The following is a 23,982-nucleotide window of genomic DNA, read 5'->3' as shown; positions in this document are numbered from 1 at the left end:
TAGCTACATCGTCTGTGCAAACAACCATCCACAGTGTAAATTAATTGCGATATTTATATATGTATTGATGTATAGTTCTCAACCAAGTTTAGTGCAGGGGGCTACCCACAGCCCCTGTACCAAATGACTCTATTAAATAAATGCCCTATGTCTAATGTTGGGCATTAGTGTGGTGAATTACCATAAACAGACCTACTGACACCTAAAAGTCTTGAAATGGGAGCAAAAATACCAGCATTTAATCCCTTATTGCTTCCAGATTAACCATTACATTATTACAAGAAAAAAGAGATGGAGGGAGGTTAGAACCCAGGAGAGAGGAAGTGTTGGGGCGTCAGCTTCTTGGGCTTTCTGGGATCCAGATGAACAGAAGCAGCTCCGACGGCAGCCATCGGGGATTTGTGTTTGCAGGAGTCGTCAACGGGCTAGACCGGCCTGAGATAAAGAGAGTATAGGGAGAGTCTCGGTCATGTCAACACTGGTCGGGCACACGGCGTCCTGCTCCTAAACCACTCTGTCAGCCATTTGTCAAAGGAGTGCAATTATAGTGACTCACACCCGAGGAGCACATACCTCTATTCATCCTCAAGGGCCTTTATCCAAACAGAAGCACCAAATTGTACAGTAAATAAAAAGTGCAATGTTTTGTTTTTTTTGCTCACTCTGTGACAGCATGGGCCGACGGGCGGATGTGAGACTGCACTCAGAGTAAGCCTGTTGATGTACTGAGGGCAAAAAGAAAACACCAGGACGATGACACAGTTAATTACAGGCTGAAGACACAGTACACTAGTCTTCAATAGGACCCGCTAACCCAGTTTACGGGAGAAGTCGACGACATCACTTGTCTTGAATCTGAAGAATGTGCTATTTGATTCATGTTCTTGACATAACGCTGTTTACAATGTGAACCAAAAAGTAACTCTATGCATATTAATAAAAAAATGCTTTGATATTGTGCAAGACAAATATTCCAGAAACCCAGTAATTAGCTTTAATTGATTATAGCCCTCATAAGTAGACTTGTTGGTTCACTTTGATACTTTGGTTTTTCAGGGAATTTTGACATATAAAAACATATTTGACATTTGCACCCTGATGCAGTTCCCCATTTATGAGAGTTCCAGAATACTATTCAATTTCACAAGAACTCAAAATAAAAATGTCAGGGTGTGTTGAAAACTATGCACATTCTATAGTACGTTAACACACTCCGAGCTGTCCTAAAACTGCCACTGTTGAACGCCGTGGCATAAAACAAAGACTTCAATAACTATAGGCCTGGCTAACACCGACCCCTCAGCACTAAGTTGGGTTGGTGTATGTGGGTGACTTTTTCAATGATGTAATGCACCAAAGCATGTGTACACGCAGAGGCCCATCCATCCGTCAAAAGGAATGCCCATCAGCGGACTCCCATCTCTGGGGGATGCCCCCCTCCCGACCCTCTCCTGATGCTGTCACCCCTGGCCCAACCTCCCGTCATGAACCCTGAAAGGCTGCGTTGAAATATGAGGCACCTCACAGTCAAGGTCGCCCTGTTCCTCCCTGCCCCGGGTTCATATTTATTTAGGGATTGGCCACCAAGCAAAGCGTGCCAGTAAGCTAACTGTTTCCCTGCCCTGGCAAATTTCCAACTTCAAGGCTGGAATTATGGAATTGAAAACCACCTTCTCGTTGGGAGACGAAGAAAAAAGTGGAAAAAGAATGTAGGAGAGTCCCTGAATATCAGAGTGAGGAATCCATGTTGCTCTCCTTCCACAAATTTGAGTGTGGTTGAGGTTCCTACAGTATGGCGCTACTACCAAAGTGGTCCAAAGTACACAGGTCCAGGAGTGCGCAAGTTAATATCGGTTCCTATCACACAATCTAAAAACTGTACTGAATGGATCTGACAAAGTGGAACAAGCCCCTCTGTTTGAAAAGCCTGGGAGTGTACTGATACTGTGACTATTTTAGCTCAGAATGAAAGGATTAGCCCCAAAAATGAGGTAATTTCATCCATCTATAGTATAACACTATTTCTTCTACTTTTATTTCATCGTTGCGTCTACATATACACACCCCTCTACTGGCACCCAATTTAAATTGGACGAACTATCCTCTTTAATATTTTTAATATACTAAAGTATGCATGCAAATGTGAATGCAAAGCTTCTGTAAAACAAACAACAAGGATCACCACTACACTTTATGTGAATGTATGCTTATCGCTGATATTAAGTCCCATGGTGGAAATGCCCTATATCAGACTCAAGAGCCATGGAGGTTTTGACAATGACAGCAGGTACTTAACAGGTTAGCGGTAAGCAAAATGATAAACTTGGCAAGTACTGTACGTGTTTGGTGAAGCTTCTGAAGAAGCACCCTAGAGCTATGCTAAAGACACCAGATAGCCTGGTAAGGAAAGGTGAGGAAAGTGTGACAAACTATAGTGTTAGCCATGGCACCATTTCAATCAAATATGCAGGATAACAGCTGAAAACAATTATAAATGAAAGAATATAGATGAGATAACAAAAGTTGGTTACTTTAACAGATATTAATATCAATGTCATTCAGCCAACAAAATGTAACACTTGAATTTGAAATGCCCAGGAAGCTTTAATTACCTCTTTCATTGAAACTAATCTTGAATCAACACAGACATCAGGCAACAGGCTCACACGAGAGCTGAGGTAATAGTCAGAAGAGAAAAAGAAAGATGGACCTAACGACTCTTACTTATGTAGTCATAGTAGGATTGACATGGCATTAATAAAACTTGAGTGTCTCCAGGTGTGGCTTCAACTTTGATCCCACAAAAATATGTAAACATGTTTATGTTTGTTTAGTCTGGGATCAACCGTGAGAACCCCGCCAGGTGTTCTCCACACCTAATGCATATAAGATGAGATAAGAATAAAATGAGAGATTCTGCACTTGGATTCAATAAATACAGTTGAAGTCAGAAGTTTACATACACTTAGGTTGGAGTCATTAAAACTAGTTTTTCAACCACTCCACAAATTTCTTATTAACAAACTATAGTTTTGGCAAGTCGGTTAGGACATCTACTTTGTGCATGACACAAGTCATTTTTCCAACAATTGTTTACAGACAGATTATTTCACGTATAATTCACTGTATCACAATTCCAGTGGGCCAGAAGGTTACATTCACTAAGTTGACTGTGCCTTTAAACAGCTTGGAAAATTCCAGAAAATTGTGTCATGGCTTTAGAAGCTACTGATAGGCTAATTGACATCATTTAAGTCAATTGGAGGTGTACCTGTGGATGTATTTCAAGGCCTACCTTCAAACTCAGTGCCTCTTTGCTTGACATCTTGGGAAAATCAAAAGAAATCAGCCAAGACCTCAAAAAAAAAATGTACAGTGGGGGAAAAAAGTATTTGATCCCCTGCTGATTTTGTACGTTTGCCCACTTACAAAGAAATGATCAGTCTATCATTTTAATGGTAGGTTTATATGAACAGTGAGAGACAGAATAACAACAACAAAAAACAGAAAAACGCATGTCAAAATGTTATAAATTGATTTGCATTTTAATGAGGGAAATAAGTATTTCACCCCTCTGCAAAACATGACTTAGTACTTGGTGGCAAAACCCTTGTTGGCAATCGCAGAGGTCAGACGTTTCTTGTAGTTGGCCACCAAGTTTGCACACATCTCAGGAGGGATTATGTCCCACTCCTCTTTGCAGATCTTCTCCAAGTCATTAAGGTTTCGAGGCTGACGTTTGGCAACTCGAACCTTCAGCTCCCTCCACAGATTTTCTATGGGATTAAGGTCTGGAGACTGGCTAGGCCACTCCAGGACCTTAATGTGATTCTTCTTGAGCCACTCCTTTGTTGCCTTGGCCGTGTGTTTTGGGTCATTGTCATGCTGGAATACCCATCCACGACCCATTTTCAATGCCCTGGCTGAGGGAAGGAGGTTCTCACCCAAGATTTGATAGTACATGGCCCCGTCAAATGATGTAGTGAAGTTGTCCTGTCCCCTTAGCAGAAAAACACCCCCAAAGCATAATGTTTCCACCTCCATGTTTGACGGTGGAGATGGTGTTCTTGGGGTCATAGGCAGCATTCCTCCTCCTCCAAACACGGCGAGTTGAGTTGATGCCAAAGAGCTCCATTTTGGTCTCATCTGACCACAACACTTTCACCCAGTTGTCCTCTGAATCATTCAGATGTTCATTGGCAAACTTCAGACGGGCATGTATATGTATTCTTGAGCAGGGGGACCTTGCGGGCACTGCAGGATTTCAGTCCTTCACGGCGTAGTGTGTTACCAATTGTTTTCTTGGTGACTATGGTCCCAGCTGCCTTGAGATCATTGACAAGATCCTCCCGTGTAATTCTGAGCTGATTCCTCACCGTTCTCATGATCATTGCAACTCCACGAGGTGAGATCTTGCATGGAGCCCCAGGCCGAGGGATATTGACAGTTCTTTTGTGTTTCTTCCATTTGCGAATAATCGCACCAAATGTTGTCACCTTCTCACCAAGCTGCTTGGCGATGGTCTTGTAGCCCATTCCAGCCTTGTGTAGGTCTACAATCTTGTTCCTGACATCCTTGGAGAGCTCTTTGGTCTTGGCCATGGTGGAGAGTTTGGAATCTGATTGATTGATTGCTTCTGTGGACAGGTGTCTTTTATACAGGTAACAAGCTGCGGTTAAGAGCACAGCCTTTAAGAGTGTGCTCCTAATCTCGGCTCGTTACCTGTATAAAATACACCTGGGAGCCAGAAATCTTTCTGATTGAGAGGGGGTCAAATACTTATTTCCCTCATTAAAATGCAAATCAATTTATAACATTTTTGACATGCGTTTTTCTCTATATTTTTGTTGTTATTCTGTCTCTCACTGTTGAAATAAACCTACCATTAAAGTTTTAGGCTGATCATTTCTTTGTCAGTGGGCAAACGTACAAAATCAGCAGTGGATCAAATACTTTTTTCCCCCACTGTAGACCTCCACCAGTCTGGTTCATCCTTTGGAGCAATTTTCAAACGCCTAAAGGTACCATGTTCATCTGTACAAACAATAGTACGCAAGTGTAAATACCATGGGACCACGCAGCCATCATACCCCTCAGGAAGGAGATGCGTTCTGTCTCCTAGAGATGAACGTACTTTGGTGCGAAAAGTGGAAATCAATCCCCGAACAACAGCAAAGGACCTTGTAAAGATACTGGAGGAAACCGGTACAAAAGTATCTATATCCACAGTAAAATGAGTCCTATGTCATGTCGACGTAAGCTGAAAGGCCGCTCAGCAATGAAGAAGCCACTGCTCCAAAACTTCCATAAAAAAGACAGAGTACGTTTTGCAACTGCACATGAGGACAAAGATTGTAGTTTTCGGAGAAATGTCCTCTGGTCTGATGAAACAAAAAATATAACTGTTTGGCCACAATGACCATCGTTATGTTTGGAGGAAAAGGGCTTGCAAGCCGAAGAACACCATCCCAACCGTGAAGCACAGGAGTGGCAGCATCATGTTGTGGGGGTGCTTTGCTGCAGAAGGAACTGGTGCACTTCACAAAATAGATGGCTTCATGAGGAAGGAAAAGTATGTGGATATATTGAAGCAACATCTCAAGACATCAGTCAGGAAGCTAAAGCTTGGTCACAAATGGGTCTTCCAAATGGACAATGACCCCAAAGTTGTGACAAAATTACTTAAGGACGACAAAGTCAAGGTATTGGTGATCTTAACTGACCTAAAACAGGGAATTTTTACTAGGATTAAATGTCAGGAATTGTGAAAAACTGAGATTAAATGTATTTGGCTAAGGTGTATGTAAACTTCCGACTTCAACTGTATATTAATATAGATGTTCCCTTGTAAGACATGATCACTCACTAAAAGGAATTTGGTTATTTTATGCTATGGAGTGGCTCAAAGGGATCAAGGATCTAAACATAAGGCCCTTTAAGAAGGATACTATGACAACACATCGAAATACCTCAAAAGTCTACTGTCCTGGATCTTTTACAAGATGGCTGCCGATGGGCATTGCCTAATTGTGTCCTTTGGCTCCTCTGTTTGGCGTTTTTCTGCCATGCTTTTGCGAGACCGAGCTGGATTGGCCAATAACTCTATTTACTCCCCTCTCCTCGAGGCGATGATGTCATGAGAAATATGTTATTTATTTTTTATTTAAGCTTTATTTAACTATGCAAGTTAGTTAAGAACAAATTAGTATTTACAATGACGAAGGTTATATTTTGTTAAAGAACACTGCGAAACCTGGAGTTCTTCTCGTACCCTTTTGGGGTTTGATGCTGCCAAATTTTTCACATTTTCTTGGAAATTGGGCTTACCACAGTTAAGGGCCATGGATATTATCGAAGCCATTTCCTAATGGCCGTTCTGGTGTGGAATGGCCACTATTTAAATGTTATTCAAATGCTGCTTAATTCTTACTCAAGATTGCAGTATCGTTCTAACATTGCTTTCATGACACGGCATTTCACTGCCCCGAGAGTCTTCCGTTCCGTAATGCTGTGATGACTCATCCATGTAGTTTATCCATTGCAGAAGGCAACATTGGTTGAAATGACATCATTACAACCAGAAACGGGTTGAATTGGCATCATTATGAGGTCATTTCAACCACTTTTGCCTGCTGGGTATACACAGAGTGTACAAAATATTAGGAACACCTGCTCTTTCCGTGACAGACTGACCAGGTGAATCCAGGTGAAAGCTATGATCCCTTTTTGATGTCACTTCTTAAATCCACTTCAGGGGAGGAGACAGATAAAAAAATTGAGACATGGTTTGTGTATGTGTGCCATTGATAGGGTGAATGGGCAAGACAAAATATTTAAGTGTCTTTGAATGGGGTTTGGTCGTAGATGTCAGGCGCACCGGTTTGTGTCAAGAACTACAATGCTGCAGGGTTTTTCACGCTTAACAGTTTCCTGTGTGTATCAAGAATGGTCCACCATCCAAAAGACATCCAGCCAACTTGACACAACTGTGGGAAGCATTGGAGCCATCATAGACCAGCATCCATGTGGAACGCTTTCGACACCTTGTAGAGTCCATGCCCTGACGAATTGAGGCTGTTCTGAGGGCAAAAGGGGGTGAAACTCAATATTAGGAAGGTGTTCCTAATGTGTTGTAACTACACTCAGTGAAGATTATTTGTTAAAATAACAAAAGGTAAAACATAATGCAAATTTAGGAGCAACAATAAAGAGTAAAGCAGTTTTCAGCAGCATAGAACTTCCCTGTTAAAATCAAGGTTAAATAAAAAGAAATTGGAGAGTAATGCCAGTTACAATGTCCCAAACTTGTTAGTGTGCAACTACACTTGACTGGATCAACATTTTCCCTTTGTCACATCCTGACCCTAGTAAGATGTCATTTTCTATAGTAGAATAGGTCAGGGCGTGACAGGGGGTGTTTTGGGTTGTTCTATGTTTTCTATTTCTATGTTTAAGTTCTAGTTTTTCTATTTCTATGTTGGGATTGTTTGAGTTGATCTCTAATTGGAGGCAGCTGATCCTCATTGCCTCTGATTAGAGATCATATTTAAGTAGGGGTTTTTCTTCCTGGGTTTTGTGGGTAGTTGTTTTCTGTTTAGTGTATGTCACCTGACAGAACTGTTCTCGGTCGTTTTGTTGTTTTGTTAAAGTATATTCATTAAAAGTAAATATGAGCACTATACACGCTGCACCTTGGTCCCCTTTAGATGACCCACGTTACAGAACTACCCACCATGATTGGATCAAGCGGCGTGCCCGGGCAGAAATGGACACATCAGGAGTGGATTGAGCAGAGAGACTGGACTTGGGGCCAGGTAATCGAGCGATATCGGAGCCTACCTGGGAAGAACGAGAGGCAGCCCCCAAAAAATGTTTTGGGGGGGGCACACGGGTAGTTTGCCAGGACTGGGACCTGAGCCAATTCCCCGTGCTTTTTGTGTTGAGCATGTGCCTGCCTCTTGCACTCTCTCTCCAGTGCGCCTCCATAGCACAGTACGTCCTGTGCCTGCTCCTCGCGCTCTCCCTCCAGTGCGCCTCCAGAATCCAGTACGTCCTGTGCCTGTTCTTCGCACTCTCCCTCCAGTGCGCATCCATAACCCAGTACGGCCGGTGCCTGCTTTGAGCACTCGGTCCGCAGTGTGTCTCCCCAGTCCGGTGAGACCGGTTTCTGCTCCTCGTACAAAGCCTCCAGTCATAATCGATGGTCCGACGCCTGTAGAGATGATCCATGGCCCGGAGCCTGTAGGGATATTCCATGGCACGAAGCCTGAAGAGGTAATCCATGGCCCGGAACCTGAAGAAATAATCCTTGGCAAAAAACCTGGAGGGATTATAAATGGTCCGGAGCCTGTAGTGTTAGCTAATCCAAATTTATCATTTATAGACTGAGGAGTTTAAGAAGAAAGTTCTTTGTTTCTAGCCATTTTGAGCCTGTAATCGAACCCACAAATGCTGATGCTCCAGATACTCAACTAGTCTAAAGAAGGCCAGTTGTATTGCTTCTTTAATCAGCACAACAGTTTTTAGCTGTGCTAACATAATTGCAAAAGGGTTTTCTAATGATCAATTAGCCTTTTAAAATGATACAACTGGATTAGCTAACACAATGTGCTATTGGAACACAGGAGTGATGGTTGCTAGTAATGTAGATATTCCATAAAAAATCTGCCGTACATAACCAGAAGCCATGGATTACAGGCAACATCCGCACTGAGCTACAGGATAGCACTGTCACTTTCATGGAGCGGGACACTAATCCGGACCCTTATAAGAAGCTGCCCAGATAAGCGAGCCTACCAGACGAGCTAAATTCCATCTATGCTCGCATCGAGGCAAGCAACACTGAACCATGCATAAGAGCACCAGCTCTTCCGGATGACTTTGTGATCTCGCACTCAGTAGCCGATGTGAGCAAGACTTTTAACCAGGTTAACATTCACAAGGCATTTGGGCTCCCGAGTGGCGCAGCAGTCTAAGACACTGCATCTCAGTGCTAGAGGCGTCACTACAGACCCTGGTTCAATCCTGGGCTGTATCACAACCGGTCGTACAAGGGAGTCCCATAGGGCGGCGCACAATTGGCCAAGCGTCATCCGGGTTAGGGTTTGGCCGGGGAAGGCCGTCACTGTAAATAACAATTTGATCTTAACTGATTTGCCTAGTTAAATAAAGATGAAATAAAAATTAAAAAACAAGGCTGAAGGGCCAGATGGATTACCAGGATGTGTACTCAGAGCACTCGCTGACTCAGGATGACGCTGGGCCAATTGTGTGCTGCCCTATGGGACTCCCAATGACCTACTACATGTTTCAAGCAGACTACCATAGTCTCTGTGCCCAAGAATGCCAAGATAGCAAGTCTAAATGACTATCGACCCATAGCACTGACATTTGTAGCCATGAAATGCTTTGATAGGCTGGTCATGGCTCACATCAACACCATCATCCCAGACACACTCCAATTTGCCAATAGATACACAGATGACACAATCTCTATTGCACTCCACCTGCCTTTTCCCACCTGGACAAGAGGAACACCAATGTGAGAATTCTGTTCATTGACTATAGCTCAGCGTTCAACACCATAGTGCCCTCCAAGCTCATCACTAAGCTCAGGACCCTGGGACTGAACTCCTCCCTCCACAACTGGATCCTGGACTTCCTGACGGGCCACCCCTAGGTGGTGAGGGTAGGAAACAACACATATGACATGCTGACCCTCAACACGGGGGCCCTCAGGGATGTGTGCTTAGTCCCCTCCTGTACTCATTAAGTTTGCTGATGACACGACCGTGGTTGGCCTGAATCACTGACGACGATGAGACAGCCTATAGAGAGGTCAGTGACCTGCCAGTGTGGTGCCAGGACAACAACCTCTCCCACAGCTACAGCAAGACAAAGGAGCTGATCATAAACTACAGGAAACGGAGGGCCGAGCATGCCCCCATCCACATTGACAAGGCTGTAGTGGAGTGGGTCGAGAGCTTCAAGTTCCTCTGTGTCCTCATTATTAAGGAATTATCATGGTCTACATACACCAACACAGTCGTGACAAAGCACCACAATGTCTCTTCCCCTTCAGGAGGATGAAAAGATTTGGCATGGGCCCTCAGTACCTCAAAAAGTAATACAGCTGAACCATTGATAGCATCTTGACTGGCTGCATCACCGCTTGGTATGGCAACTGCTTGGCATCCGACCGATGGTGGTACAGAGGGTAATGCATATGGCCCAGTACATCACTGGGGCCGAGCTCCCTGCCATCCAGGACCTTTATACCAGGCGGTGTCAGAGGAAGATCCTAAAAAGACTCCAGCCACCCAAGTGGTACTGATGCACCAAGTCTGGAACCAACAGGACCCTGAACAGCTTCTACCCCCAAGCCGTGAGACTGCTAAGTAGTTGGTTAAATAGTCTGGGTAGCTATTGGTTAACTATCTGCATTGACTCTTTTTTCACTAACTCTTTTGACTCATCACATTAGCTGCTGTTACTGTTTATTATCAGTCCTGTTGCCTAGTCACTTTATCCCTACCTATATGTACATGTCTACCTCAATTACCTCATACCCCTACACATTGACTCGGTACTGGTATGCTGTGTATATAGCCAAGTTAGCGTTACTCATTTTGTATTCATTCCTCGTGTTATTATTTTCTATTTTTTTCTCTCTGCATTGTTGGGAAGGGCCTGTAAGCATTTCCCTGTTAGTCTTCACCTGTTGTTTACAAAGCATGTGACAAATAAAAAAAGAAAAGAAAAAGGCTGACCCTAGGCATGCCCAGCATTATCCAATGAGGTTTCAGGACGGCTCATTGGAGAGGGAGGGAGGGAGGGAGAGAGCGAGAGGGAGGGAGAGAGGGAGAGAGAGGGAGGGAGATCAGCACATACAGTATATGATGTAGTACGCAATTTTCGGGGACCCGCTTTGGCTCGAGTGCTACTTTCAAAACTACTGGCTGAAAAGGATGGAAATCTTCAGGAAAGTCTAAATAGACCACTAATCCTTTGTGTGTGTGTGTGTGTGTGTGTGTGTGTTTGCATGATGATGGTGTGTGTGCATGTTCAAGTTTTTGGTGGGTGAATTATGTGGGAACATTTAAATAATATTACTCTTCCCTTTTCTGACCAATTTTTAGAGAGACATGTTAGACCTCAAGTAGAATTGCAAGTACAAATTCTCCAAGTTCAATATGTCATGTAAACTCCGTTTCATATGGGATTTCTATAAAAATAGATAATTTCACAAGGAGGAATGTAAACTCTAACATGGGAGCAAATTAACCGCCCGCAAATTATTGCTAAGAGTATGAAGTTTTCGACCAAAAGTCCCGGTGGAATGCCTTTGCCAAGGGCATGAAATCAGAGTTACACATGTTTCTATTTGAACAGACTGTAACTGTGGTTTTGTTATGCTTTCAGAGGATGTACAGGAGAACAAGACTTGGTGCTCTGTGATTTCACTCAACATCAAAAATATGTGTGTGTGTGTGTGTGTGTGTGTGTGTGTGTGTGTGTGTGTGTGTGTGTGTGTGTGTGTGTGTGTGTGTGTGTGTGTATTGGGGTAGTCCACATGTCAAGAAATAGACAGAGAAATCAGTAACATGATTCATGAGTGATTTATAAGTTCTTCATAAGAAATAAATAACTCAAATACTTCACTAAACAGTGCTTTTTATGGCTTCTGACTGAGCTACAGGTCCTACATGAAGTGTGACATGACACCAATGGAGGAAAATATTGGGCTGTTTTATATAATTATTATTATTTAACCTTTTTTTAAATAGGCAAGTCAGTTTTCTGCCCCAACTTCAGACTATCATCTTTTTTTTCTGGTTGAAACGACAATCCCATTGGACTCTAAACTAGGGGACTGTGTTTCTCCAGATGTGAGAGGAGTGGTGGTGAACTCTGCTGCCATTATGTGGCCACTAGACTGTAAAGATCAACACTGATTAGGATAGAAATTCCCCAGCTAGTGATTTTGTCAACCTATTTACGCATGATAGAATGATGTAGTAGGCAGCAGGTAAACTGTGATATTGAACTTTTGATTTGTGACTGAAGTTGGTCAGATTGTTAGGTTGGGGGTTTCAGCAAATTTTTGAATGGTGGCCTTTTTTAACCTTTATTTAACTAGGCAAGGCAGTTAGGAACAAATTCTTATTTACAATGACATCCTAGGAACAGTGAGTTAACCGCCTTGTTCAGTGGCAGAATGACAGATTTTTACCTTGTCAGCTTGGGGATTCGATCTAGCAACCTTTTGGTTACTGGCCCAATGCTCTAACCACTAGGCTACTTTCCGCCCAAAAATGATGGCCTACCTCGGCCAAACCCTAACCCGGACGACGCTGGGCCAATTGTGCACCGCCCTATGGGACTACCAATCACGGCAGGTTGTGATATTTCCTGGCATCGAACCAGGGTCTGTAGTGACGCCTCTAGCACTGAGATGCAGGACCTTAGATGCAGGGAATTCCTAGGGAATCTTCAAAATGGTGTGTGTATATGAAGTGATGACACAGGACATCTTTATTGTTCATTTTCATGGACATTCCTCTTTCTGAGACAAAACCAGAGTTAAGTAACTGGAGTTGGAAAGCAGCTTTGTTTCAATCAGGATTTGATACCTCCTCCTTTGGAACCTTCCGGAGAACCTTAACACAACCATATACCGGCATGCCAACATTGACGATCAAGGGGTTAGCCTCTACAGGATCGGTGTCCCCCCCGCGGTACGGTTGAGCTATCATAGGCTAATGTGATTAGCATGATGTTGTAAGTAACAAGAAAATTTCCCAGGACATAGACATATCTGATATGGGCAGAAAGCTTAAATTCTTGTTAATCTAACTGCACTGTCCAATTTATAGTAGCTATTACAGTGAAATAATGCCTTTCTGTTATTTGAGGAGAGTTCACAGTTATGAACTGGAAAATGTGTCAATAAACCAATTAGGCACATTTGGGCAGACTTGATACAACATTTTGAACAAAAATGCAATGGTTCATTGGATCAGTCCAACACTTTTGCAGAGATAATGCTGCCATCTAGTGGCCAAAATCGAACCTTGAATAATACATTTCTCTTGCATTTCAAAGATGATGGAGAAAAAAAAAGCGCATGTTTTTTTCTTTGTATTATCTTTTACCAGATGTTATGTGTTATATTCTCCTACAAGAATTTCACATTTCCACAAACTTCAAAGTGTTTCCTTTCAAGTGGTATCAAGAAAATGCAGATCCTTGCTTCAGGTACTGAGCTACATGCAGTTAGATTTGGGTGTCATTTTAGGCAATTTTTTAAAAAAAAGGGTCCGATCCTTATTAAAGTGAGTAGTGTTCCATTCCACTGGCCAGTGATTTCTAGTCTATGCCTATAGGCAGCAGCCTCTAAGTTGCTAGTGATGGCTGTTTAACAGTCTGATGGCCTTGAGATAGAAGCTGTTTTTCAGTCTCTCGGTCACAGCTTTGATGCACCTGTACTGACCTGGCCTTCTGGATGATAGCGGGGTGAACAGACAGTGGCTCGGGTGGTTGATGTCCTTGATGATCTTTTTTGCCTTCTTGTGACAACGGGTGCTGTAGGTGTCCTGGAGGGCAGGTAGTTTTCCCCCAGTAATGTGTTGGGCAGACCGCACCACCCTCTGGAGAGCCTTGCTGTTGCGGGCGGTGCAGTTGCCGTACCAGGCGGTGATACAGCCCGAAAGCATGCTTTCAATTGTGCATCTCTAAAAGTTTGTGAGGGTTTTAGGTGACAAGCTAAATTTCTTTAGCCTCCTGAGATTGAAGAGGCGCTGTTGTGCCATCTTCAACACACTGTCTGTGTGGGTGGTCCATTTCAGTTTGTCAGTAATGTGTACGTCAAGGAACCTTCTGCACTGCTGGCCCATCGATGTAGATAGGGGGTGCACCCTCTGCTGTTCCCTGAAGTCCACGATCATCTCCTTTGTTTTGTTGACGTTGAGTGAGAGGTTGCTTTCCAGGCACCACACTCCCAGAGCCCTCACCTCCTCCCTGTAGGCTGTCTCCTCATTGTTGGTAATCAAGCCTACTACTGTTGTGTCGTCTGCAAACTTGATGATTGAGTTGGAGGCGTGCTTGGCCACGCAGTCATGGGTGAACAGGGAGTACAGGAGGGGCTGAGCACGCACCCTTGTGGGGCCCCAGTGTTGAAGATCAGCGGAGTGGAGGGGATATTTCCTACCTTCACCACCTGGGGCGGCCCGTCAGGAAGTCCAGGACCCAGTTGCACATGGCGGGATTCAGACCCAGGGCCTCGAGCTTTATGATGAGCTTGGAGGGTACTATGGTGTTGAATACTGGGCTATAGTAAATAACAATGCCTCAATTGATTTCATAAACTATATTGGATATACTGTATGCTGTAGGTTCGAATCAACCCAAGAAGATGAATCTTGAAGATGGGATAAAGTGCATGACAAAGTGGCCCAGAGGAAGCCAGCTGTTTGATCACAATCCCTACCTTCCCTCATTCACTGAGTTTGAATGAAGACCTCTAGTGAGGTAAGTACACATATACACACACCAGCTTGGTATGTCCCTTGTCCCCTGTTTTTTTACCCACAGAGTAACAGCCCTGTCTCTCATTCTATTCTTTATTTTGATATACTTGTCCTAGAGGTGAGAAGAGCTGACAAATCAGAATTGAGGAGGTGTGTTACGGAGCCACATGAGGTTGCTGCGCTGACTTCTCTCTCCTGGATGCTCTCCGGCCCAAACTGTCCGGTTGTCTGTTTCACCTCTTCTGGACCCCCTTACCCTAAACAGAGTTGCCCCTGATCATAGATCGGGCTGCATCACAGCCTGGTATGGCAACTCTACCGCCGCGGACCACAAGGCACTTCAGAGGGTGATACACGCAGTCGAACACACCATTGGGTGCACACTACCCCCCCCCCCCAACGGTTACTTTACCTGCTGCTCCCCCTAGGGACATTTCCCTCCACCCCCTCAGCTGACTTTTATTCTTCCCCCACCCCAATGACATTAATCACTGCTGCAGTTGTTAATACAGTATGCATACATTATTTATTATTGTATTATTATTTTTATTGTTTTATTTAACTTGGTCCCCACACCCCCTCAATGGTCATTTAGTCTGACTGCTGCTTCCTGTATGTTCAATGGCCACCCCAATGGACATTTATTTATTCATCACTGCTACAGTTGTACAGTTGAAGTCGGAAGTTTACATACACCTTAGCCAAATACTTTTAAACTCAATTTTTCACAACTTAATCCTAATAATCATTTCCTTTTATTTCTTTCATCACATTCCCAGTGTGCCATAAGTTTACATGCACTCAATTAGTATTTGGTAGCATTGCCTTGAAATTGCTTAATTTGGGTCAAACGTTTCAGGTAGCCTTCCACAAGCTTCCAACAATAAGTTTGGTGAATTTTGGCCCATTCCTCCTGACAGAGCTGGTGTAACTGAGTCAGGTTTGTAGGCTTCCTTGCTCGCACACGCTTTTTCAGTTCTGCCCACAACCTTTCTATATGGTTGAGGTCAGGGCTTTGTGATGGCCACTCCAATACCTTGACTTTGTTGTCCTTAAGCCATTTTGCCACAACTTTGGAAGTATGCTTGGGGTCATTGTCCATTTGGAAGACCCATTTGCGACCAAGCTTTAACTTCTTGACCTATGTCTTGAGATGTTGCTTCAATATATCCACATAATGTTCCTGCCTCATGATGCAATCTATTTTGTGAAGTGCACCAGTCCCTCCTGCAGCAAAGGAGCCCCACAACATGATGCTGCCACCCCCGTGCTTCACGGTTGGGATGGTGTTCTTCGGCTTGCAAGCCTCCCCCTTTTTCCTCGAAACATAACAATGGTCATTGTGGCCAAACAGTTCTATTTTTGTTTTATCAGACCAGAGGACATTTCTCCAAAAAGTACGATCTTTGTCCCCATGTGCAGTTGCAAACCGTAGTCTGGCTTTTTTATTGCGGTTTTGGAGCAGTGGCTTCTTCCTTGCTGAGCAGCCTTTCAGGTTATGTCGATATAGGACTCGTTTTACTGTGGATATAAACTTTTGTACCTGTTTCCTCCAGCATCTTCGCAATGTCCTTTGCTGTTGTTCTGGGATTGATTTGCACTTTTCGCACCAAAGTACGTTCCCCTTTAGGAAAGAGAACTCAACTCCTTCCTGAGCGATTTGACGGCTGCGTGGTCCCATGATGTTTAAACTTACGTACTATTGTTTGTACAGATGAACGTGGTACCTTCAGGTGTTTGGAAATTGCTCCCTAGGATGAACCAGACTTGTGGAGGTCTACAATTTTTTTTCGGAGGTCTTGGCTGATTTATTTTGATTTTCACATGATGTCAAGCAAAGAGGCACTGAGTTTGAAGGTAGGCCTTGAAATACATCCACAGGTATACACCTCCAATTGACTCAAATGATGTCAATCAGCCTATCAGATGCTTCTAAAGCCATTACATAATTTTCTGGAATTTTCCAAGCTGTTTAAAAGCACAGTAAACATGTAAACTTCTGACCACTGGAATTGTGATACAGTTAATTATAAGTGAAATAATCTGTCTGTAAAAAATTGTTTGAAAAATTACTTGTGTCATGCACAAGGTATATTTCCTAACCGACTTCCCAAAACTATAGTTTGTTAACAAGAAATTTGTGGAGTGGTTGAAAAACGAGTTTTAATGACTCATACCTAAATGTATGTAAACTTCCGACTTCAACTGTATATTGTACTATTTCTATTTTTCTTATTAGCATTTTCATTGTTTTATATCATTTAGTCCTGGATGTTGGAGCTCAGAGCTCTGAATCTGATAATCTAGGATTGGACCCAATCCCAATTTTAACTCTGTCTCCCTCTTGGGTATATTACGAGAGGACATCAATGCATTATGTGCCAGTCCAGAATTCAGTCAATGTCAGATTGATTATCTAAGGAAAGAGAACACGAAGCTGAGAGTTACTGTAGACTATATTCATGACAAGGTGGAGGTGGTGCATAGGGAGAACAAACAACTTAAAGAAACCTTGCTTGATGTACAGTGTCGATCAACGCGGGAATGTAATATTTTCAGGGATAACGGAGAATGACAACAGCAAAGGCTGTGAGGACACTGTCCAAGACTTTATGTCAACTCAACTGAAACTGTCCACAGATGTCGTGCGTAATGTAACTTTCTCCGGAGTCCATAGAATGGGTAAGGCATCTGGGAATAGGCCACGGGTTATTATTGCATGATTTGACAATTTTAAGCAAAAGGAAATGGTGAAGAGCAGGGGCAGAGAACTCAAAAACACTGATTTTGGAATGAATGATCACTTCCTCACCGAGATCAATGAAAGGAGAGAAAAACGGTATCCCATCATGAAGGAAAAGCGTTGCCTGAATCGACGAGTCTCCATGTTGATTGATAAACTTTACTTCAACTGGCAACTGTATCGGGACTCTAGAGTAACTCCCTGGCTATTTTAATCCAATGTTCAAATCTGTGTTTGTGTGTTGTAGTGTATCATGACAACTTCAACTATAAGGAATACATGCTCTATTGATCTCCACTTGACAAGGAAAGGGTTGCATATAGCTCAGGTTAATGTATGTAGCCTTCCTAACAAAATACATGAGGCTATTATTAACTTGGTCAACATAAATAATATTAATATTTTGGCTTTGACCGAAACGCATTTAGATGCATCTGTAAATGATGGGCAAATGAACATTCAAGGATATAGTCTACTTAGAAGGGACAGGAATAGGAATGGTGGGGGTGTAGCACTGTACATTCAGAATCATATACCTTTTAAGAGGAGGGATGACCTTAATGTACGTCAAATAGAGGCACTACGGGCTCAAGTACATCTGCCTCACCAGGCACCCATATTGGTAGGATGTGTGTATAGACCTCCTAGCTCTAAGGTGTCCTATCTGGATGACCTATGCACTGGGTTTGACCAGGCCACAGATAGTAACAGAGATATATTTATCTTGGGTGATTTTAATATAAATTGGAAGGATCATAATAATTCAAATAGAACTAAATTGATGAGATATGCTGAGATCTGTGGTTTGAAACAAATTGTTAATAGTACCTCTAGATCATCAACTAAGCCACTCTGTACCTCCTGGACTCTGATCTGGTTTTTACCTTTTTCCCTGTCCACAACCATTCTCTTGCCTACACCTTTGGATTATTAAACATTGTAAGACTCCAACCATCTGCCTCCTGTGTCTGCATCTGGGTCTCGCCTTGTGCCTTGACAATTTTGCAGAAAATTAATTTACTAAGTGATAATGTAAACACCCATTCTTCCAAACAATGGATTGGATCCAATGGATTGATGATCATATTAGTCTACAAATGGTGTCAGTAGAGGAGGTCTTAAACCTATTGAAGTCATTACCCGATGGTAAATCTACAGGTTATGATCTTATGGACAATTTTCTACTTCGCTATGCTGCTCCTCAGATTACAGCGCCACTGAAATACATATTTAATTGGTCACTGGAAAGGGAATGTTTGCAAATGTATGGAAGCATACTAAACTGTCCTATTCCGAAAGACAGCAAAGAACCCATTACTCCTGCCAATTAGTCTACTCCCTTCACTCAGTAAGATATTGGAGGGTATTGTGAGTAGGCAAATATAGAAGTACATGGAAAAGAATGATCTGATTACAGCCAATCAGCATGCTCATTGCAAAAACCATTCCACTACCACTGCATTGGTTGACATGACTGACCAGTGGCTCAATGTTATGCATAATGGCAGGTTTTTGGGTGTGATATTTTTTTATTTTAGTGAAGCATTTGATTTAGTGGATCATGAAATAATTTTGACAAAATGAATGCATTATGGTTTTAAGGAGGTAGCATTGAATTGGGTACAGTCATATCTAACTGACAGGAAACAGTCCACCTATATCAATGGTTCATTTTCTTCAACCTCATGCTTTAAACTGTGGAATATCGCAGGGCAGCTGCCTTGGACCACTTCTTTACTTAATATATACCAATGACCTTCCTTATGCCTTATCTGAAACTCACGCTACTATATTTACAGATGATACTACAATTTATACAGCAAGCCAATTGGTTCAACAGATACAGCAAGCTCTACAAGTAGATTTGGAAAATATCAGGGAGTGGGTTTGCCCGGGACAAACTTGTTTTAAACACCAAGAAAACCACAGTTATGTTGGTCTGTTCCACCAGGAAAAGGCCAACACAGCATCAGATACAATTTAGTATGGGAGGAGTACAAATGGAGGAAGTGGCAGAAACCAAACTACTGGGAGTGGAGCTAGACAACTGCTTATCATGGTCGTCTCTAACTAATCTATGTAAAAAAATAATAAACTGCATGCATGATCAGAAGGATAGCTAAATATTTACCAGGAAAGATTCTTAAGCAAATAACACTACCATTAATTGAGAGTCAGGTGAACTACTATTCTGTGGTCTGGAGAAATGCATCAGCAAGTGAAATTAGATGGCTGCAGATTGCACAGAACAAAGCAGCAAGGATTGTTTTAATAATGTTTACATATCTGGCATTAGTCATCTCATATGTACATACTGTATTCTATTGTCACGTCCTGACCAGGTAAAGAGGTCATTTGCCATAGTAAATGGTCAGGGCGTGGCAGGGGGTTTGTTTTGTATGTATTTTGGGTTTTCTGTTTCTATGTGGGTTTGTTCTAGTTATCTATTTCTATGTGTTGGTTTTCATGTTCGGCCGGGTATGGTTTCCAATCAGAGGCAGGTGTCTTTCGTTGTCTCTGATTGGAAGCCATACTTAGGCAGCCTGTTTTCCTTTGGGGTATGTGGGTAGTTGTTTTCCGTTTTAGTCGTAAGTACCTGACGGGACTGATGTTGGTTGTTTTTTCTTGTTTTGCTGTGGAAGTGTTTTCATTAAAGAATTAAGAATGAGCACTATCCACGCTGCGTCTTGGTCTCCATTCCACGACCCCTATGACATCTATACTATTCCACGGTATCTTAGTCACTTAATAATGTTTACATATCTGGCATTACTCATCTCATATGTATATACTTTTTTCTATACTATTCTATTGTATCTTAGTCCGTTCCGCTCTGACATTGCTCGTCCATATAGGTATATAGTCTTAATTCATTCCTACTTAGATTTATGTGTATTGGGTATATGTTGTGTAATTTGTTAGATATTACTTGTTAGATATTACTGCATTGTCGGAGCTAGAAGCACAAGCATTCCGCTACACCCGCAATAACATCTGCTAATCATGTGTATGTGACCAAAAATATTTTATTTGAACAAATACAAATAAGACAGCTAGATACACCTACTTCAAACCCTAGCAAACTAATACATTGCTATAGCCTACACAACATCACACATTTTCCTTTTTAGCTGTGCCACCAAATGTTTGCATACTACTGGTAAAGTGAACAGGTTTAGCTAAACAGGTTTAGCTTTTAAATTAAACAAATGGTTAGTGGGAGTGGCAATATTCCCTATTCTCCCAAATCCAGTCAGCTGATGTTCTGAAAGAGCTGCAAAATCTGGACCCCTACAAATCAGCCGGGCTTGACAATCTGGACCCTTTCTTTCAAAAATTATCTGCCGAAATTGTTGCAACCCCTATTACTAGCCTGTTCAACCTCTCTTTCGTGTCGTCTGAGATTCCAAAAGATTGGAAAACAGCTGATGTCATCGCCCTCTTCAAAGGAGGGGACACTCTTGACTCAAACTGCTACAGACCTATATCTATCCTACCCTGCCTTTCTAAGGTCTTCGAAAGCCAAGTCAACAAACAGATTACCGACCATTTCGAATCCCACCGCACCTTCTCCGCTATGCTATCTGGTTTCAGAGCTGGTCATGGGTGCACCTCAGCCATGCTCAAGGTCCTAAACAATATTGTAACCGCCATCGATAAGAAACAATACTGTGCTGCCGTGTTCATTGACCTGGCCAAGGCTTTCGACTCTGTCAATCACCACATCCTAATCGGCAGACTCAACAGCGTTGGTTTCTCAAATGATTGCCTCGCCTGGTTCACCAACTACTTCTCTGATACAGTTCAATGTGTCAAATCGGATGGCCTGTTGTCCGGGCCTCTGGTAGTCTCTATGCGGGTGCCACAGGGTTCAATTCTTGGGCCAACTCTTTTCTCTGTATACATCAATGATGTCGCTCTTGCTGCTGGTGAGTATCTGATCCACCTCTATGCAGACGACACCATTCTGTATACTTCTGGCCCTTCTTTGGACACTGTGTTAACTAACCTCCAGACGAGCTTCAATGCCATACAACTCTCCTTCCGTGGCCTCCAACTGCTCTTAAATGCAAGTAAAACTAAATGCATGCTCTTCAGCCGATTGCTGCCCGCACCTGCCCACCCGTCCAGCATCACTACTCTGGACGGTTCTGACTTAGAATATGTGGACAACTACAAATACCTAGGTGTCTGGTAAGACTGTAAGCTCTCCTTCCAGACTCACATCAAACATCTCCAATCCAAAGTTAAATCTGAAATTGGCTTCCTATTTCGCAACAAAGCATCCTTCACTCATGCTGCCAAACATACCATCGTAAAACTGACCATCCTACCGATCCTCGACTTCGGCAATGTCATTTACAAAATAGCCTCCAATACCCTACTCAAGAAACTGGATGCAGTCTATCACAGTGCCATCTGTTTTGTCACCAAAGCCCCATACACTACCCACCACTGCGACCTGTACAGTCTCGTTGGCTGGCCCTCGCTTCATACTCATTGCCAAACCCACTGGCTCCAGGTCATCTACAAGACCCTGCTAGGTAAAGTCCCCCCTTATCTCCGCTCACTGGTCACCATAGCAGCATCCACCTGTAGCACGCGCTCCAGCAGATATATATCTCTCTGGTCACCCCCAAAGCCAATTCCTCCTTTGGCCGTCTCTCCTTCCAGTTCTCTGCTGCCAATGACTGGAACGAACTACAAAAATCTCTGAAACTGGAAACACTTAAGCACCAGCTGTCAGAGCAGCTCACAGATCACTGCACCTGTACATAGCCCATCTATAATTTAGCCCATACAACTACCTCTTCCCCTACTGTTATTTATTTATTTATTTTGCCCCCCTGCACCCCATTATTTCTACTTTGCACTTTCTTCCACTACAAATCTACCATTCCAGTGTTTTACTTGCTATATTGTATTTACTTTGCCATCATGGCCTTTTTTGCCTTTACCTCCCTTATCTCACCTCATTTGCTCACATTGTATATAGACTTATTTTTCTACTGTATTTTTGACTGTATGTTTGTTTTACTCCATGTGTAACTCTGTGTTACATTTACATTTTTTACATTTTAGTCATTTAGCAGACGCTCTTATCCAGAGCGACTTACAGTAGTGAGTGCATACATTTCATTTCATGCATTTTTTTTTGTACTCTTGTGTTGTTGTATGTGTTGAACTGCTTTGCTTTATCTTGGCCAGGTCGCAATTGTAAATGAGAACTTGTTCTCAACTTGCCTGCCTGGTTAAATAAAGGTGAAATAAAATAAATAAAAAAATATGGACAATCCTGGCCAACAAAACAATGATTTATGTCGCACAGATGAGAGCCAAGTGAACAAAATCACACAGGGTTGTGATAGCTAAGGAGGACACTCTGTTGGGGTGTTTATGCCAATTATGCTCTCCCCATTGAGTAAATAAATCACAGTGACATCTAGATGGCTACCAAATATTAGTTCTTTCTTGAGTAGGCTGCTATCCTACATGAAATACTCTATAATCCTGGGAAGGAAAAATTCACAACGTTACTAGTTTCCACCGCCGACACTGTGTTAGGCTACAGCTGACCAGTGTCACTGCACCTTACAGTAGGTCGGCAGGCACCTCGATACAACATGGTGCCCTGGTAATTCGCATCAGCTTGAGCAGCTCGCGAGTACGGCCCACAATGCGGTTTATGTGTAAAATGCGGCCTTTCAATCCCAAAAAATATGGGTCAACTTTTGAACTGCTGGAAACAAGCCGTTTTCTCTGTAATAATGGTGGAAACATAACAGTCACTAATCTGTGCTCAGTGTATTCTCTGGCACTCAGAGGCTGCGATACAGCTTGTAATCACAATATTCTCTGGGTGATGCTTTTCTAGGTTTCACAGATATTTACGAGCAATTTAGAGCAAACTGAAATGGCTTTTGTCAACTTGAGCTAGCTAGCTAATGAACGTTAGCCAGCTATCTAGCTAGGTTAGCTAAGGAAACGTGCAGTAATTCAACATTGGCTAGCAGTAAATATACTTATAAACAAGGCAAGGTACCTTCCCAGCAGCTGCTCAAAATATTCTTCCATTTCACAGCTGCTTCATGAAGATATTTGCCAAAATAGTCTGAGCTTCATGTGTCTCACCCGACAGCATAAGGTTGATGCCTGAAATGGATCATTTGAATCTACAGTAGGCATAAACTATTACTTTAAAGAAATACAGTATGTTATAGTCATTTTTACAGGAGGCTTCCAAATTACAGTTAATAACAGTATTTTCCAGCATTTTACCCATAATGCAATGCAATCTACAGCATGAATGCTGTAAAACACATTTATGGTATTATACTGTGCATCCTACAGTGTTTTACTGTTGAAATTACAGAAAAGTCTTACAGGGCACACTTTAGCAGAATTTACCAGCAATCCAGCAGCATACCACCCTGCATCCCACTGGTGGCTTGTTTCTGAAGCTAAGCAGGGTTGGTCCTGGTCAGTCCCTGGATGGGAGACCAGATGCTGCTGGAAGTGGTGTTGGAGGGACAGTAGGAGGCACTCTTTCCTCTGGTCTAAAAAATATCCCAATTCCCCAGGGCAGTGATTGGGGATGCTGCCCTGTGTAGGGTGCTGGCTTTTGGATGGGATGTTAAATGGGTCTCCTGACTCTCTGAGGTCATTAAAGATCCCATTGCACTTATCATAAGAGTAGGGGTGTTAACCCCA

The 23,982-nt window shown here is 42.7% G+C and overlaps 1 long non-coding RNA gene across 1 annotated transcript; it reads right to left on the bottom strand.

Annotated features, from left to right (window-relative positions):
• Positions 1 to 323: 323 nt before the first annotated feature.
• Positions 324 to 2,711, bottom strand: LOC115162744 (uncharacterized). The gene is made up of 3 exons (XR_003869635.1): positions 2,613 to 2,711; positions 663 to 725; positions 324 to 435 (listed from the first exon to the last, which is right to left on the bottom strand). It is a non-coding gene; the product is annotated as an uncharacterized LOC115162744 (long non-coding RNA).
• Between the last annotated feature and the right edge of the window lie 21,271 nt (positions 2,712 to 23,982).

This window comes from Salmo trutta, chromosome 25, assembly GCF_901001165.1.
Source record: "Salmo trutta chromosome 25, fSalTru1.1, whole genome shotgun sequence".
Classification (NCBI taxonomy): Eukaryota; Metazoa; Chordata; class Actinopteri; order Salmoniformes; family Salmonidae; genus Salmo; species Salmo trutta.
This window is presented reverse-complemented; position numbering and strand designations above follow the sequence as displayed.